Source organism: Bufo bufo, unplaced genomic scaffold (genome assembly GCF_905171765.1).
Source record: "Bufo bufo unplaced genomic scaffold, aBufBuf1.1, whole genome shotgun sequence".
Taxonomy (NCBI): domain Eukaryota; kingdom Metazoa; phylum Chordata; class Amphibia; order Anura; family Bufonidae; genus Bufo; species Bufo bufo.
This window is the reverse complement of record NW_024400507.1, coordinates 1-17,883: the sequence shown is the minus strand read 5'-3', so window position 1 is coordinate 17,883 and position 17,883 is coordinate 1. Positions and strand designations below refer to the sequence as shown.

Here is a 17,883-nt window from a genome sequence, read left to right as displayed (position 1 = left end):
ACATAAAAAAAAACAAGAAAAAAAAAATCCAATTTTGAAAAATCATTCTTGCACATACAAAACAGGGTGTGCAGCATTTGCCTCGTTAGCGCAGCAGGTAGCGCGTCAGTCTCATAATCTGAAGGTCGTGAGTTCGATCCTCACACGGGGCATTTTTCTAGCCAGGTTTATGTTCCTCTCTTGACCTAAAAGCCATGATACTTTCTCTTTCGCTACTGACATGTTCTGCTTTAAAAAATAAAGAGATCCAAAAGCATTGACAGGACGAAGGTTGCTTGACTATTTAAACTTTTGGAGTTAATAGGGAGAGTTGGGAATGATTTGAGGTATGGATTGAAAATGGGATCTTCTGCAAAATAAAGGAAAAAATTGCTAAAAGTCGTCAAGTTCAGCATTTTTGGCCGCAATGTGCAACTTCAATCTATACCGCTTCACTCTGCGCCGTGGTGTCGGCCTTTCCGTGTAGGTGCAAGTGTTAAAAAGGCTTATTCCCATAACAGAAGTCAAATCTGGACTGTATAGGAAACAGAGGACTCATGAGCACTAGACTACATGTTAATTGCTCTAGTGCTTCAGTTGCAACACAAAAAAAAAAGTTTTCTGCTTTAGGCAATCATTATTACATTCAGAGGAAACCGCTTCCAAGTTTCTTCATTATTGCTTTAAGTGGCACATCGGTTTCGGAATCTAGTGAGACTGACCCTCATACGGGGTTCTTTTCTAGCAAGACATTAGTGCAGCAGGTTATCGGATCTGAATTGAGTGAGATTAATCCTCACGCTGGGTCCTTTTCTAGTCAACTGGGATGAGGGGTTGTTGACTAGCTTAAATTTTGTAGTTAGAAGGCATAGTTGGGAATGATTTGAGGTATGATGTAAAAATGGGATCATGCGCAAAAGGAAGGAATGAAAAGCTATAAGCGGACAGAAATTTGAGCCGCAATGGGAGACCTCAATGTGTATGCCTTAACTCTGCATCCATTCGATGTCGGTGCAAATTTAAAAACCAAGCATTCCCATACCGGGAGTCGAACCCGGGCCGCCTGGGTGAAAACCAGGAATCCTAACCGCTAGACCATATGGGAAACATGGCACAAAACTTTCTATTGCAAACATAAAAAAAAACAAGAAAAAAAAATCCAATTTTGAAAAATCATTCTTGCACATACAAAACAGGGTGTGCAGCATTTGCCTCGTTAGCGCAGCAGGTAGCGCGTCAGTCTCATAATCTGAAGGTCGTGAGTTCGATCCTCACACGGGGCATTTTTCTAGCCAGGTTTATGTTCCTCTCTTGACCTAAAAGCCATGATACTTTCTCTTTCGCTACTGACATGTTCTGCTTTAAAAAATAAAGAGATCCAAAAGCATTGACAGGACGAAGGCTGCTTGACTATTTAAACTTTTGGAGTTAATAGGGAGAGTTGGGAATGATTTGAGGTATGGATTGAAAATGGGATCTTCTGCAAAAGAAAGGAAAAAATTGCTAAAAGTCGTCAAGTTCAGCATTTTTGGCCGCAATGTGCAACTTCAATCTATACCGCTTAACTCTGCGCCGTGGTGTCGGCCTTTCCGTGTAGGTGCAAGTGTTAAAAAGGCTTATTCCCATACCAGAAGTCAAATCTGGACTGTATAGGAAACAGAGGACTCATGAGCACTAGACTACATGTTAATTGCTCTAGTGCTTCAGTTGCAACACAAAAAAAAAAGTTTTCTGCTTTAGGCAATCATTATTACATTCAGAGGAAACCGCTTCCAAGTTTCTTCATTATTGCTTTAAGTGGCACATCGGTTTCGGAATCTAGTGAGACTGACCCTCATACGGGGTCCTTTTCTAGCAAGACATTAGTGCAGCAGGTTATCGGATCTGAATTGAGTGAGATTAATCCTCACGCTGGGTCCTTTTCTAGTCAACTGGGATGAGGGGTTGTTGACTAGCTTAAATTTTGTAGTTAGAAGGCATAGTTGGGAATGATTTGAGGTATGATGTAAAAATGGGATCATGCGCAAAAGGAAGGAATGAAAAGCTATAAGCGGACAGAAATTTGAGCCGCAATGGGAGACCTCAACGTGTATGCCTTAACTCTGCATCCATTCGATGTCGGTGCAAATTTAAAAACCAAGCATTCCCATACCGGGAGTCGAACCCGGGCCACCTGGGTGAAAACCAGGAATCCTAACCGCTAGACCATATGGGAAACATGGCACAAAACTTTCTATTGCAAACATAAAAAAAACAAGAAAAAAAAAATCCAATTTTGAAAAATCATTCTTGCACATACAAAACAGGGTGTGCAGCATTTGCCTCGTTAGCGCAGCAGGTAGCGCGTCAGTCTCATAATCTGAAGGTCGTGAGTTCGATCCTCACACGGGGCATTTTTCTAGCCAGGTTTATGTTCCTCTCTTGACCTAAAAGCCATGATACTTTCTCTTTCGCTACTGACATGTTCTGCTTTAAAAAATAAAGAGATCCAAAAGCATTGACAGGACGAAGGCTGCTTGACTATTTAAACTTTTGGAGTTAATAGGGAGAGTTGGGAATGATTTGAGGTATGGATTGAAAATGGGATCTTCTGCAAAAGAAAGGAAAAAATTGCTAAAAGTCGTCAAGTTCAGCATTTTTGGCCGCAATGTGCAACTTCAATCTATACCGCTTAACTCTGCGCCGTGGTGTCGGCCTTTCCGTGTAGGTGCAAGTGTTAAAAAGGCTTATTCCCATACCAGAAGTCAAATCTGGACTGTATAGGAAACAGAGGACTCATGAGCACTAGACTACATGTTAATTGCTCTAGTGCTTCAGTTGCAACACAAAAAAAAAAGTTTTCTGCTTTAGGCAATCATTATTACATTCAGAGGAAACCGCTTCCAAGTTTCTTCATTATTGCTTTAAGTGGCACATCGGTTTCGGAATCTAGTGAGACTGACCCTCATACGGGGTCCTTTTCTAGCAAGACATTAGTGCAGCAGGTTATCGGATCTGAATTGAGTGAGATTAATCCTCACGCTGGGTCCTTTTCTAGTCAACTGGGATGAGGGGTTGTTGACTAGCTTAAATTTTGTAGTTAGAAGGCATAGTTGGGAATGATTTGAGGTATGATGTAAAAATGGGATCATGCGCAAAAGGAAGGAATGAAAAGCTATAAGCGGACAGAAATTTGAGCCGCAATGGGAGACCTCAATGTGTATGCCTTAACTCTGCATCCATTCGATGTCGGTGCAAATTTAAAAACCAAGCATTCCCATACCGGGAGTCGAACCCGGGCCGCCTGGGTGAAAACCAGGAATCCTAACCGCTAGACCATATGGGAAACATGGCACTAAACTTTCTATTGCAAACATAAAAAAAAAACAAGAAAAAAAAAATCCAATTTTGAAAAATCATTCTTGCACATACAAAACATGGTGTGCAGCATTTGCCTCGTTAGCGCAGCAGGTAGCGCGTCAGTCTCATAATCTGAAGGTCGTGAGTTCGATCCTCACACGGGGCATTTTTCTAGCCAGGTTTATGTTCCTCTCTTGACCTAAAAGCCATGATACTTTCTCCTTCGCTACTGACATGTTCTGCTTTAAAAAATAAAGAGATCCAAAAGCATTGACAGGACGAAGGCTGCTTGACTATTTAAACTTTTGGAGTTAATAGGGAGAGTTGGGAATGATTTGAGGTATGGATTGAAAATGGGATCTTCTGCAAAAGAAAGGAAAAAATTGCTAAAAGTCGTCAAGTTCAGCATTTTTGGCCGCAATGTGCAACTTCAATCTATACCGCTTAACTCTGCGCCGTGGTGTCGGCCTTTCCGTGTAGGTGCAAGTGTTAAAAAGGCTTATTCCCATACCAGAAGTCAAATCTGGACTGTATAGGAAACAGAGGACTCATGAGTAGTGTTGAGCGAACAGTTCGAGCATAGTTCGGGTCCGTACCGAATTTTGGGGTGTTCGTGACACGGACCCGAACTTTTTCGTAAAAGTTCGGGTTCGGGTTCGTCGTTCGGCATGTATTTTGGCGCATTTTGAAAGGCTGCAAAGCAGCCAATCAACATGCATCATACTACTTGCCCTAAGATGCCATCGCAGCCATGCCTACTATTGGCAAGGCTGTGATTGGCCAAGTGCAGCATGTGACTCAGCCTCTTATAAGCTTGTGCGCACGTCGGGACGTGCTCACTCCCGATGTGAATAGAACAGGGTTAGACGCAGCTGATGCTAGGGCGAGAATAGGCAGGGATAATTGAATAACTGGAAGCAAATTTCTCTCCTCCACCTGTGATTCATCTGAACAACTGCAGCTGAGCTGCTTTTTTGATAGGGATTGGCTATTTTTAGAGTGGCCAGAGTGATTTTTCCATCCACATGTACCCGGGCTGACCGCCGGCCGCCATTTTGCGACTTGTAGTGCTGCAGCAGAAGCTGCCACAGTGTGCATTCCAAAGCTCCAAACAAGTCAGACATCTACACCTGGGATTCAGACCAATAGCGATTTAGCAGCACAGTCCAAGGCTATTTTTTTTAAAGGTTGTGCAGACCATTTTGTGGCACATGTTACTGGGCTGATAGGCGGCGGCTATCTTGGGACTAGTGCTGCAGCACAATCTCTCCCAACGTCCATTAATCACTTGTAATAGTGGTCTGTGCCATAGAAATCCTACATCAGGGACTTGGGTGTGCTTGTGTCACCCCTACTAATACCAGTCCACCTGTAATCCATACAGTGAAAAGCCATAAAGTATTCCAGTGAGGGAATTTTTTTTTATTTAAAAAAGGCCAAGTTAGTTTATCTGGCGTTCAATATACTAGATACAGTTAGGCCTGCGTTTCATACATCTGGAATTAGCAAACTAATGTACTGGGGTTGGGAAAACATATATGTACCCATACTAGAATCTGTCAAAGAAAGCGGTACTCACATATAACAGTCATTCCATCTGTAATCCATACAGTCAAAAGACTGAAAGTATTCCAGTGAGGGAATTTTTTTTATTTAAAAAAGGCCAAGTTAGTTTATCTGGCGTTCAATATACTAGATACAGTTAGGCCTGCGTTTCATACATCTGGAATTAGCAAACTAATTTGCTGGGGTTGGGAAAACATATATGTACCCATACTAGAATCTGTCAAAGAAAGCGGTACTCACATATAACAGTCATTCCATCTGTAATCCATACAGTCAAAAGACTGAAAGTATTCCAGTGAGGGAATTTTTTTTATTTAAAAAAGGCCAAGTTAGTTTATCTGGCGTTCAATATACTAGATACAGTTAGGCCTGCGTTTCATACATCTGGAATTAGCAAACTAATGTGCTGGGGTTGGGAAAACATATATGTACCCATACTAGAATCTGTCAAAGAAAGCGGTACTCACATATAACAGTCATTCCATCTGTAATCCATACAGTCAAAAGACTGAAAGTATTCCAGTGAGGGAATTTTTTTTATTTAAAAAAGGCCAAGTTAGTTTATCTGGCGTTCAATATACTAGATACAGTTAGGCCTGCGTTTCATACATCTGGAATTAGCAAACTAATTTGCTGGGGTTGAGAAAACATATATGTACCCATACTAGAATCTGTCAAAGAAAGCGGTACTCACATATAACAGTCATTCCATCTGTAATCCATACAGTCAAAAGACTGAAAGTATTCCAGTGAGGGAATTTTTTTTATTTAAAAAAGGCCAAGTTAGTTTATCTGGCGTTCAATATACTAGATACAGTTAGGCCTGCGTTTCATACATCTGGAATTAGCAAACTAATTTGCTGGGGTTGGGAAAACATATATGTACCCATACTAGAATCTGTCAAAGAAAGCGGTACTCACATATAACAGTCATTCCATCTGTAATCCATACAGTCAAAAGACTGAAAGTATTCCAGTGAGGGAATTTTTTTATTTAAAAAAGGCCAAGTTAGTTTATCTGGCGTTCAATATACTAGATACAGTTAGGCCTGCGTTTCATACATCTGGAATTAGCAAACTAATGTGCTGGGGTTGGGAAAACATATATGTACCCATACTAGAATCTGTCAAAGAAAGCGGTACTCACATATAACAGTCATTCCATCTGTAATCCATACAGTCAAAAGACTGAAAGTATTCCAGTGAGGGAATTTTTTTTTTATTTAAAAAAGGCCAAGTTAGTTTATCTGGCGTTCAATATACTAGATACAGTTAGGCCTGCGTTTCATACATCTGGAATTAGCAAACTAATGTGCTGGGGTTGGGAAAACATATATCTACCCATACTAGAATCTGTCAAAGAAAGCGGTACTCACATATAACAGTCATTCCATCTGTAATCCATACAGTCAAAAGACTGAAAGTATTCCAGTGAGGGAATTTTTTTTATTTAAAAAAGGCCAAGTTAGTTTATCTGGCGTTCAATATACTAGATACAGTTAGGCCTGCGTTTCATACATCTGGAATTAGCAAACTAATGTGCTGGGGTTGGGAAAACATATATGTACCCATACTAGAATCTGTCAAAGAAAGCGGTACTCACATATAACAGTCATTCCATCTGTAATCCATACAGTCAAAAGACTGAAAGTATTCCAGTGAGGGAATTTTTTTTATTTAAAAAAGGCCAAGTTAGTTTATCTGGCGTTCAATATACTAGATACAGTTAGGCCTGCGTTTCATACATCTGGAATTAGCAAACTAATGTGCTGGGGTTGGGAAAACATATATGTACCCATATTAGAATCTGTCAAAGAAAGCGGTACTCACATATAACAGTCATTCCATCTGTAATCCATACAGTCAAAAGACTGAAAGTATTCCAGTGAGGGAATTTTTTTTATTTAAAAAAGGCCAAGTTAGTTTATCTGGCGTTCAATATACTAGATACAGTTAGGCCTGCGTTTCATACATCTGGAATTAGCAAACTAATGTGCTGGGGTTGGGAAAACATATATGTACCCATACTAGAATCTGTCAAAGAAAGCGGTACTCACATATAACAGTCATTCCATCTGTAATCCATACAGTCAAAAGACTGAAAGTATTCCAGTGAGGGAATTTTTTTTATTTAAAAAAGGCCAAGTTAGTTTATCTGGCGTTCAATATACTAGATACAGTTAGGCCTGCGTTTCATACATCTGGAATTAGCAAACTAATTTGCTGGGGTTGGGAAAACATATATGTACCCATACTAGAATCTGTCAAAGAAAGCGGTACTCACATATAACAGTCATTCCATCTGTAATCCATACAGTCAAAAGACTGAAAGTATTCCAGTGAGGGAATTTTTTTTATTTAAAAAAGGCCAAGTTAGTTTATCTGGCGTTCAATATACTAGATACAGTTAGGCCTGCGTTTCATACATCTGGAATTAGCAAACTAATGTGCTGGGGTTGGGAAAACATATATGTACCCATACTAGAATCTGTCAAAGAAAGCGGTACTCACATATAACAGTCATTCCATCTGTAATCCATACAGTCAAAAGACTGAAAGTATTCCAGTGAGGGAATTTTTTTTATTTAAAAAAGGCCAAGTTAGTTTATCTGGCGTTCAATATACTAGATACAGTTAGGCCTGCGTTTCATACATCTGGAATTAGCAAACTAATGTGCTGGGGTTGGGAAAACATATATGTACCCATACTAGAATCTGTCAAAGAAAGCGGTACTCACATATAACAGTCATTCCATCTGTAATCCATACAGTCAAAAGACTGAAAGTATTCCAGTGAGGGGATTTTGCTTATAAAAAATAATATATTTCATTGTGGTGCGAGTTGAATCGCAACAATGAAGAAAAATACTATTAAGGGACGAGGACGCGGTCGTGGTGGTGTCCGTGGAGCCTCTGTTGCTGGTAGAGGACGTGGCCGTTCGGCCCCAGGCGCACACAGTAGGGAACGAACTCCCTCAACTAGCCGGCAGAATGTACCGCAATATCTCGTGGGGCACAATGCCGCTCTTAGGATGGTAAGGCCTGAGCAGGTACAGGCATTAATCGATTGGGTGGCCGACAGTGCTTCCAGCACGTTCACCACATGGTCTTCCACCCAGTCTTCTGCGGAAAGCGCACAGGTGGCACCTGAAAACCAAGCCCATCAGTCTGTCACATCACCCCCAAGCATATCAGGGAAACGGTCTGAGCCACAAGTTATGCAGCAGTCTCTTCTTCTGTTTGAAGACTCTGCTTCCAGGGTTTCCCAGGGGCGTCCACCTAGCCCTTCCCCAGTGGAGGAAGACATACCATGCACTGACGCACAACCACTTATGTCTCCAGATGAAGAGGACATGGGAATACCACCACAGCAGAGTCACCGACTCTCTGATGATGACGAAACACAGGTGCCCACTGCAGCGTCTTTTTGCAGTGTGCAGACTGAACAGGAGGAGGTCAGGGAGGGAGACTGGGTGGAAGACGATGCAGAGGACGATGAGGTCTTAGACCCCACATGGACTGAAGGTCGTGGCGATGACTTTCACAGTTCAGAGGAAGAGGTAGTGGTGAGACCGAGACAACAGCGAAGCCAAAGAGGGAGCAGGGGGCCAAAGCAGACGAGCCGCCGCCCCCAGAGTTCGCCTGCTACTGGACATCGCCAACAGGGACCCAGCCCCACAAAGGCAGCTTCAAAGAGTTCCCTGGCATGGCACTTCTTTAAACAATGTCCTACCGACAAGACCCGAGTGACTTGCACGCTCTGCCATCAGAGCCTGAGGCGAGGCATTAACGTTCTGAACCTCAGCACAACCTGCATGACCAGGCATCTACATGCAAAGCATGAACTGCAGTGGGGTACACACCTTAAAAACCAGGCACTCGCTGAGGCTCCCCCTGCTCCCTCTACCGCTGCTGCCTCGGCTTCCGCCTCGAGAGGAATGTTGCCACCTGCCGAGCAGCAAACAGAGGATGTGCCACCGACACCACCACCACCGCCACCGTCAACTAGCGTCTCCACTATATCACACAGCAGCGTTCAGCTCTCAATATCTCAAACCTTAGAGAGGAAGCGCAAATTCCCCCCGAGTCACCCTCGAGCCCTTGGCCTGAACGCCAGCATTTCTAAACTGCTGGCCTTTGAAATGCTGTCATTCCGGCTGGTGGACACAGACAGCTTCAAAAAGCTGATGGCCATGGCTGTCCCGCAGTATGTGGTTCCCAGCCGCCACTACTTCTCCAAGACAGCCGTGCCTTCCCTGCACATGCAAGTGTCCGATAAAATCAAGTGTGCACTGCGCAACGCCATTTGTGGCAAGGTCCACCTAACCACAGATACGTGGACCAGTAAGCACGGCCAGGGACGCTATATCTCACTAACTGCACACTGGATGAATGTAGTGGCGGCTGGGCCCCCGGCGGACAGTTCCTTGGCGCACGTCCTTCCGCCCCCTAGGATCGCAGGGCATCATTCTCTGCCTCCTGTAGCCTCCTCCTCCTACTCGGCTTCCTCCTCCACTGCTTCCACCAGCTCATCCGGTCAGCCACACACCTTCACCACCAACTTCAGCACAGCCCGGGGTAAACGTCAGCAGGCCATTCTGAAACTCATATGTTTGGGGGACAGGCCCCACACCGCACAGGAGTTGTGGCGGGGTATTGAACAACAGACCGACGAGTGGTTTCTGCCGGTGGGCCTCAAGCCAGGCCTGGTGGTATGCGATAATGGGCGAAATCTCGTGGCAGCTCTGGGACTAGCCGGTTTGACGCACATCCCTTGCCTGGCGCATGTGCTGAACTTGGTGGTGCAGAGGTTCATTCACCACTACCCCAACATGTCAGAGCTGCTGCATAAAGTGCGGGCCGTCTGTGCGCGCTTCCGCCGTTCACATCCTGCCGCTGCTCGCCTGTCTGCGCTACAGCGGAACTTCGGCCTTCCCGCTCACCGCCTCATATGCGACGTGCCCACCCGGTGGAACTCCACCTTGCACATGCTGGAGAGACTGTGCGAGCAGCAGCAGGCCATAGTGGAGTTTCAGCTGCAGCACGCTCGCGTCAGTCGTACTGCCGAACAGCACCACTTCACCACCAATGATTGGGCCTCCATGCGAGACCTGTGTGCCCTGCTGCGCTGTTTCGAGTACTCCACCAACATGGCCAGTGGCGATGACACTGTTATCAGCGTTACAATACCACTTCTATGTCTCCTTGAGAAAACACTTAGGGCAATGATGTTAGAGGAGGTGGCCCAGGTGGAGGAGGATGAGGGCTCGTTTCTAACACTTTCGGGCCAGTCTGTTCGAAGTGGCTCAGAGGGAGGTTTGTTTAAGCAGCAGAGGACAGGTTCACAAGTCGCCAGCCAAGGCACTGTACTGGAGGACGAGGAGGATGAGGAGGAGGAGGTGGAGGGGGACGAGGATGACGCAAGTTCACAGCGGGGTGGCAGCCCAGGCCCATCACTGGTGCGTGGCTGGGGGGATACGGTGGACGATGACGATACGCCTCCCACAGAGGACAGCTTGTCCTTACCCATGGGTAGCCTGGCCCACATGAGCGAATATATGCTCCAATGCCTGCGCAACGACAGCAGAGTTGCCCACGTTTTAACGTGTGCAGACTACTGGGTGGCCACCCTGCTGGATCCCCGGTATAAAGACAATGTGCCCACTTTAATTCCTGAACTGGAGCGCGACCGTAAGATGCGCGAGTACAAGCGCACGCTGATAGAGGCGCTCTTGAGAGCATTCCCACATGTCACAGGGGAACAGGTGGAAGGTGAAGGCAGAGGAGTGGCAAGAGGTCGCCAACGCAGCTGTGTCACGGCCAGCTCATCTGAGGGCAGGGTTAGCATGGCAGAAATGTGGAAAAGTTTTGTCTCCACGCCACAGCTATCTGCACCGACACCTGATACGGAACGTGTTAGCAGGAGGCAGCATTTCACTAACATGGTTGAACAGTATGTCTGCACACCCCTCCACATCCTGACGGATGGTTCGGCCCCATTCAACTACTGGGTTTCGAAATTGTCCACGTGGCCAGAGTTAGCATGTTATGCCTTGGAGGTGCTTTCCTGCCCGGCGGCCAGCGTTTTATCTGAACGCGTATTCAGCACGGCAGGGGGCGTCATTACTGACAAGCGCAGCCGCCTGTCCACAGCCAACGTGGACAAGCTGACCTTCATAAAGATGAACCAGGCATGGATCCCACAGGACCTGTCCCTCCCTTGTGCAGAGTAGTCCTTATTAACTGCCTAAAACATGTCTTGTTGTGCTACGGGCCACTTCTTTATTTGATACAAATTTTATGAAACCCACAGTTGAATGAAACTCTTCTCTGTCTGGGCGCCGGGGCCTAACCAGATGAAAGTGGCCGGTTAAACTAACGGGTGACATGAAGCCATAACCTCTGCCATGCTACCTCTGTCTTCTGTCTGGGTGCTGAGGCCTAAGTCAAATAAAGCGGTCTTCTGCTGTGCTGGGGGATATGAAGCTAATCTCTGACCTCTCTCCTCTGTCTGGGTCCAAAGGCCTAAATCACTGAAAGAGGCCTTCTCCTGTGGTGTGTGATATGATGCCAGAATATGTGCTGTGGGGCCTCTCTCCTCTTCCTGGGTGCAGGGGTCAAATAAACTAAATTGTGGCCTACTCCTGTGGTGGTTGATATGATGCCTGATTCTCTGATGTGGAACCTCTCTCCTCTGTTTGGGTGAAGGGGTCAAAGTAACTAAATGGTGGCTTCTCCTGTGGTGGCTGATATGATGCCAGAATATGTGCTGTGGTGCCTCTCTCCTCTTCCTGGGTGCAGGGGTCAAAGTAACTAAATGGTGGCTTCTCCTGTGGTGGCTGATATGATGCCAGAATATGTGCTGTGGGGCCTCTCTCCTCTTCCTGGGTGCAGGGGTCAAAGTAACTCAATGGTGGCTTCTCCTGTGGTGGCTGATATGATGCCAGAATATGTGCTGTGGTGCCTCTCTCCTCTGTCTGGGTCCAAAGGCCTAAATCACTGAAAGAGGCCTTCTCCTGTGGTGTGTGATATGATGCCTGAATATGTGCTGTGGTGCCTCTCTCCTCTTCCTGGGTGCGGGGGTCAAAGTAACTCAATGGTGGCTTCTCCTGTGGTGGCTGATATGATGCCAGAATATGTGCTGTGGTGCCTCTCTCCTCTTCCTGGGTGCAGGGGTCAAAGTAACTAAATGGTGGCTTCTCCTGTGGTGGTTGATATGATGCCTGATTCTCTGCTGTGAAACCTCTCTCCTCCATCTGGGTGTAGGGGTCAAAGTCTTTCAAAGTCGCCTTCTCCTGTGCTGATTGATATAAAGCTGATGGTTGTGCCATCTGACATGGTTGCCAGGGTCTGATTCAATGGGGGCCTACTCCTGTGGTGGGTGATCTAAATGCCTGATTCTCTGCTGTGAAACCTCTCTCCTCCGTCTGGGTGTAGGGGTCAAAGTCTTTCAAAGTCGCCTTCTCCTGTGCTGATTGATATGAAGCTGATGGTTGTGCCATCTGACATGGTTGCCGGGGTCCCATTAAATTGTGGCCTACTCCTGTGGTGGTTGATATGATGCCTGATTCTCTGATGTGGAACCTCTCTCCTCTGTTTGGGTGAAGGGGTCAAAGTAACTAAATGGTGGCTTCTCCTGTGGTGGCTGATATGATGCCAGAATATGTGCTGTGGGGCCTCTCTCCTCTTCCTGGGTGCAGGGGTCAAAGTAACTCAATGGTGGCTTCTCCTGTGGTGGCTGATATGATGCCAGAATATGTGCTGTGGTGCCTCTCTCCTCTTCCTGGGTGCGGGGGTCAAAGTAACTCAATGGTGGCTTCTCCTGTGGTGGCTGATATGATGCCTGAATATGTGCTGTGGTGCCTCTCTCCTCTTCCTGGGTGCGGGGGTCAAAGTAACTCAATGGTGGCTTCTCCTGTGGTGGCTGATATGATGCCAGAATATGTGCTGTGGTGCCTTTCTCCTCTTCCTGGGTGCAGGGGTCAAAGTAACTAAATGGTGGCTTCTCCTGTGGTGGTTGATATGATGCCTGATTCTCTGCTGTGAAACCTCTCTGCTCCATCTGGGTGTAGGGGTCAAAGTCTTTCAAAGTCGCCTTCTCCTGTGCTGATTGATATAAAGCTGATGGTTGTGCCATCTGACATGGTTGCCAGGGTCTGATTCAATGGGGGCCTACTCCTGTGGTGGGTGATCTAAATGCCTGATTCTCTGCTGTGAAACCTCTCTCCTCCGTCTGGGTGTAGGGGTCAAAGTCTTTCAAAGTCGCCTTCTCCTGTGCTGATTGATATGAAGCTGATGGTTGTGCCATCTGACATGGTTGCCGGGGTCCCATTAAATTGTGGCCTACTCCTGTGGTGGTTGATATGATGCCTGATTCTCTGATGTGGAACCTCTCTCCTCTGTTTGGGTGAAGGGGTCAAAGTAACTAAATGGTGGCTTCTCCTGTGGTGGCTGATATGATGCCAGAATATGTGCTGTGGGGCCTCTCTCCTCTTCCTGGGTGCAGGGGTCAAAGTAACTCAATGGTGGTTTCTCCTGTGGTGGCTGATATGATGCCAGAATATGTGCTGTGGTGCCTCTCTCCTCTTCCTGGGTGCGGGGGTCAAAGTAACTCAATGGTGGCTTCTCCTGTGGTGGCTGATATGATGCCAGAATATGTGCTGTGGTGCCTCTCTCCTCTTCCTGGGTGCGGGGGTCAAAGTAACTCAATGGTGGCTTCTCCTGTGGTGGCTGATATGATGCCAGAATATGTGCTGTGGTGCCTCTCTCCTCTTCCTGGGTGCGGGGGTCAAAGTAACTCAATGGTGGCTTCTCCTGTGGTGGCTGATATGATGCCAGAATATGTGCTGTGGTGCCTCTCTCCTCTTCCTGGGTGCGGGGGTCAAAGTAACTTAATGGTGGCTTCTCCTGTGGTGGCTGATATGATGCCAGAATATGTGCTGTGGTGCCTCTCTCCTCTTCCTGGGTGCAGGGGTCAAAGTAACTAAATGGTGGCTTCTCCTGTGGTGGTTGATATGATGCCTGATTCTCTGCTGTGAAACCTCTCTCCTCCATCTGGGTGTAGGGGTCAAAGTCTTTCAAAGTCGCCTTCTCCTGTGCTGATTGATATAAAGCTGATGGTTGTGCCATCTGACATGGTTGCCAGGGTCTGATTCAATGGGGGCCTACTCCTGTGGTGGGTGATCTAAATGCCTGATTCTCTGCTGTGAAACCTCTCTCCTCCGTCTGGGTGTAGGGGTCAAAGTCTTTCAAAGTCGCCTTCTCCTGTGCTGATTGATATGAAGCTGATGGTTGTGCCATCTGACATGGTTGCCGGGGTCCCATTAAATTGGGGCCTACTCCTGTGGTGGGTGATCTAAATGCCTGATTCTCTGCTTTGAAACCTCTCTCCTCCGTCCGGGTGTAGGGGTCAAAGTCTGTCAAAGTCGCCTTCTCCTGTGCTGATTGATATAAAGCTTATGCTTGTGCCATCTGACATGGTTGCCGGGGTCTGATTCAATGGTGGCCTACTCCTGTGGTGGGTGATCTAAATGCCTGATTCTCTGCTGTGTAACCTCTCTCCTCCGTCCGGGTGTAGGGGTCAAAGTAACTAAATGGTGGCCTACTCCTGTGGTGGGTGATATGATGCCTGGTTCTCTGCTGTGGGACCTCTCTCCTTTGTCTGGGTGCTGTGGTCAAAATAATAGTAAGTGACCTTCTCCATTGGTGGGTGACTTGAAGCCTGATTCTGTGCTATGGGACCTCACTCCAATTAATATTGTTTAATTTTTATTTATTTTATGTTAACTCATCATTTCCCTATCTACATTTGTTTGCAGGGGATTTAACTACATTTTGCTGCCTTTTGCAGCCCTCTAGCCCTTTCCGGGTGTGTTTTACAGCCTTTTTAGTGCCCAAAAGTTCGGGTCCCCATTGACTTCTATGGGGTTCGGGTTCGGGATGAAGTTCGGGTCGAGTTCGGATCCCGAACCCGAACATTTTTCGAAAGTTCGGCCGAACTCGTCGAACCCGAACATCCAGGTGTTCGCTCAACTCTACTCATGAGCACTAGACTACATGTTAATTGCTCTAGTGCTTCAGTTGCAACACAAAAAAAAAAGTTTTCTGCTTTAGGCAATCATTATTACATTCAGAGGAAACCGCTTCCAAGTTTCTTCATTATTGCTTTAAGTGGCACATCGGTTTCGGAATCTAGTGAGACTGACCCTCATACGGGGTTCTTTTCTAGCAAGACATTAGTGCAGCAGGTTATCGGATCTGAATTGAGTGAGATTAATCCTCACGCTGGGTCCTTTTCTAGTCAACTGGGATGAGGGGTTGTTGACTAGCTTAAATTTTGTAGTTAGAAGGCATAGTTGGGAATGATTTGAGGTATGATGTAAAAATGGGATCATGCGCAAAAGGAAGGAATGAAAAGCTATAAGCGGACAGAAATTTGAGCCGCAATGGGAGACCTCAACGTGTATGCCTTAACTCTGCATCCATTCGATGTCGGTGCAAATTTAAAAACAAAGCATTCCCATACCGGGAGTCGAACCCGGGCCGCCTGGGTGAAAACCAGGAATCCTAACCGCTAGACCATATGGGAAACATGGCACAAAACTTTCTATTGCAAACATAAAAAAAACAAGAAAAAAAAATCCAATTTTGAAAAATCATTCTTGCACATACAAAACAGGGTGTGCAGCATTTGCCTCGTTAGCGCAGCAGGTAGCGCGTCAGTCTCATAATCTGAAGGTCGTGAGTTCGATCCTCACACGGGGCATTTTTCTAGCCAGGTTTATGTTCCTCTCTTGACCTAAATGCCATGATACTTTCTCTTTCGCTACTGACATGTTCTGCTTTAAAAAATAAAGAGATCCAAAAGCATTGACAGGACGAAGGCTGCTTGACTATTTAAACTTTTGGAGTTAATAGGGAGAGTTGGGAATGATTTGAGGTATGGATTGAAAATGGGATCTTCTGCAAAATAAAGGAAAAAATTGCTAAAAGTCGTCAAGTTCAGCATTTTTGGCCGCAATGTGCAACTTCAATCTATACAGCTTAACTCTAAGCCGTGGTGTCGGCCTTTCCGTGTAGGTGCAAGTGTTAAAAAGGCTTATTCCCATAACAGAAGTCAAATCTGGACTGTATAGGAAACAGAGGACTCATGAGCACTAGACTACATGTTAATTGCTCTAGTGCTTCAGTTGCAACACAAAAAAAAAAGTTTTCTGCTTTAGGCAATCATTATTACATTCAGAGGAAACCGCTTCCAAGTTTCTTCATTATTGCTTTAAGTGGCACATCGGTTTCGGAATCTAGTGAGACTGACCCTCATACGGGGTCCTTTTCTAGCAAGACATTAGTGCAGCAGGTTATCGGATCTGAATTGAGTGAGATTAGATCTCACGCTGGGTCCTTTTCTAGTCAACTGGGATGAGGGGTTGTTGACTAGCTTAAATTTTGTAGTTAGAAGGCATAGTTGGGAATGATTTGAGGTATGATGTAAAAATGGGATCATGCGCAAAAGGAAGGAATGAAAAGCTATAAGCGGACAGAAATTTGAGCCGCAATGGGAGACCTCAACGTGTATGCCTTAACTCTGCATCCATTCGATGTCGGTGCAAATTTAAAAACCAAGCATTCCCATACCGGGAGTCGAACCCGGGCCACCTGGGTGAAAACCAGGAATCCTAACCGCTAGACCATATGGGAAACATGGCACAAAACTTTCTATTGCAAACATAAAAAAAACAAGAAAAAAAAATCCAATTTTGAAAAATCATTCTTGCACATACAAAACATGGTGTGCAGCATTTGCCTCGTTAGCGCAGCAGGTAGCGCGTCAGTCTCATAATCTGAAGGTCGTGAGTTCGATCCTCACACGGGGCATTTTTCTAGCCAGGTTTATGTTCCTCTCTTGACCTAAAAGCCATGATACTTTCTCTTTCGCTACTGACATGTTCTGCTTTAAAAAATAAAGAGATCCAAAAGCATTGACAGGACGAAGGCTGCTTGACTATTTAAACTTTTGGAGTTAATAGGGAGAGTTGGGAATGATTTGAGGTATGGATTGAAAATGGGATCTTCTGCAAAAGAAAGGAAAAAATTGCTAAAAGTCGTCAAGTTCAGCATTTTTGGCCGCAATGTGCAACTTCAATCTATACCGCTTAACTCTGCGCCGTGGTGTCGGCCTTTCCGTGTAGGTGCAAGTGTTAAAAAGGCTTATTCCCATACCAGAAGTCAAATCTGGACTGTATAGGAAACAGAGGACTCATGAGCACTAGACTACATGTTAATTGCTCTAGTGCTTCAGTTGCAACACAAAAAAAAAAGTTTTCTGCTTTAGGCAATCATTATTACATTCAGAGGAAACCGCTTCCAAGTTTCTTCATTATTGCTTTAAGTGGCACATCGGTTTCGGAATCTAGTGAGACTGACCCTCATACGGGGTCTTTTTCTAGCAAGACATTAGTGCAGCAGGTTATCGGATCTGAATTGAGTGAGATTAATCCTCACGCTGGGTCCTTTTCTAGTCAACTGGGATGAGGGGTTGTTGACTAGCTTAAATTTAGTAGTTAGAAGGCATAGTTGGGAATGATTTGAGGTATGATGTAAAAATGGGATCATGCGCAAAAGGAAGGAATGAAAAGCTATAAGCGGACAGAAATTTGAGCCGCAATGGGAGACCTCAACGTGTATGCCTTAACTCTGCATCCATTCGATGTCGGTGCAAATTTAAAAACCAAGCATTCCCATACCGGGAGTCGAACCCGGGCCACCTGGGTGAAAACCAGGAATCCTAACCGCTAGACCATATGGGAAACATGGCACAAAACTTTCTATTGCAAACATAAAAAAAACAAGAAAAAAAAATCCAATTTTGAAAAATCATTCTTGCACATACAAAACAGGATGTGCAGCATTTGCCTCGTTAGCGCAGCAGGTAGCGCGTCAGTCTCATAATCTGAAGGTCGTGAGTTCGATCCTCACACGGGGCATTTTTCTAGCCAGGTT

At 45.6% G+C, this 17,883-nt stretch overlaps 13 non-coding genes across 13 annotated transcripts; 7 read left to right on the top strand and 6 right to left on the bottom strand.

Moving 5' to 3' along the window:
- The first annotated feature begins 79 nt into the window (after positions 1–79).
- On the top strand, positions 80–152 carry TRNAM-CAU. The gene has a single exon. It is a non-coding gene; the product is annotated as a tRNA-Met (tRNA).
- An 860-nt stretch (positions 153–1,012) lies between these two features.
- Positions 1,013–1,084, bottom strand: TRNAE-UUC. Its single transcript has one exon. It is a non-coding gene; the product is annotated as a tRNA-Glu (tRNA).
- Positions 1,085–1,189: 105 nt separating this feature from the next.
- Positions 1,190–1,262, top strand: TRNAM-CAU. Its single transcript has one exon. It is a non-coding gene; the product is annotated as a tRNA-Met (tRNA).
- Positions 1,263–2,122: 860 nt separating this feature from the next.
- Positions 2,123–2,194, bottom strand: TRNAE-UUC. The gene has a single exon. It is a non-coding gene; the product is annotated as a tRNA-Glu (tRNA).
- Positions 2,195–2,299: 105 nt separating this feature from the next.
- On the top strand, positions 2,300–2,372 carry TRNAM-CAU. The gene has a single exon. It is a non-coding gene; the product is annotated as a tRNA-Met (tRNA).
- Positions 2,373–3,232: 860 nt separating this feature from the next.
- Positions 3,233–3,304, bottom strand: TRNAE-UUC. The gene has a single exon. It is a non-coding gene; the product is annotated as a tRNA-Glu (tRNA).
- Positions 3,305–3,411: 107 nt separating this feature from the next.
- On the top strand, positions 3,412–3,484 carry TRNAM-CAU. The gene has a single exon. It is a non-coding gene; the product is annotated as a tRNA-Met (tRNA).
- An 11,916-nt stretch (positions 3,485–15,400) lies between these two features.
- TRNAE-UUC lies at positions 15,401–15,472 on the bottom strand. The gene has a single exon. It is a non-coding gene; the product is annotated as a tRNA-Glu (tRNA).
- Positions 15,473–15,576: 104 nt separating this feature from the next.
- On the top strand, positions 15,577–15,649 carry TRNAM-CAU. Its single transcript has one exon. It is a non-coding gene; the product is annotated as a tRNA-Met (tRNA).
- Positions 15,650–16,509: 860 nt separating this feature from the next.
- On the bottom strand, positions 16,510–16,581 carry TRNAE-UUC. The gene has a single exon. It is a non-coding gene; the product is annotated as a tRNA-Glu (tRNA).
- A 104-nt stretch (positions 16,582–16,685) lies between these two features.
- Positions 16,686–16,758, top strand: TRNAM-CAU. Its single transcript has one exon. It is a non-coding gene; the product is annotated as a tRNA-Met (tRNA).
- Positions 16,759–17,618: 860 nt separating this feature from the next.
- Positions 17,619–17,690, bottom strand: TRNAE-UUC. Its single transcript has one exon. It is a non-coding gene; the product is annotated as a tRNA-Glu (tRNA).
- Positions 17,691–17,794: 104 nt separating this feature from the next.
- TRNAM-CAU lies at positions 17,795–17,867 on the top strand. The gene has a single exon. It is a non-coding gene; the product is annotated as a tRNA-Met (tRNA).
- The last annotated feature ends 16 nt before the right edge of the window (positions 17,868–17,883 follow it).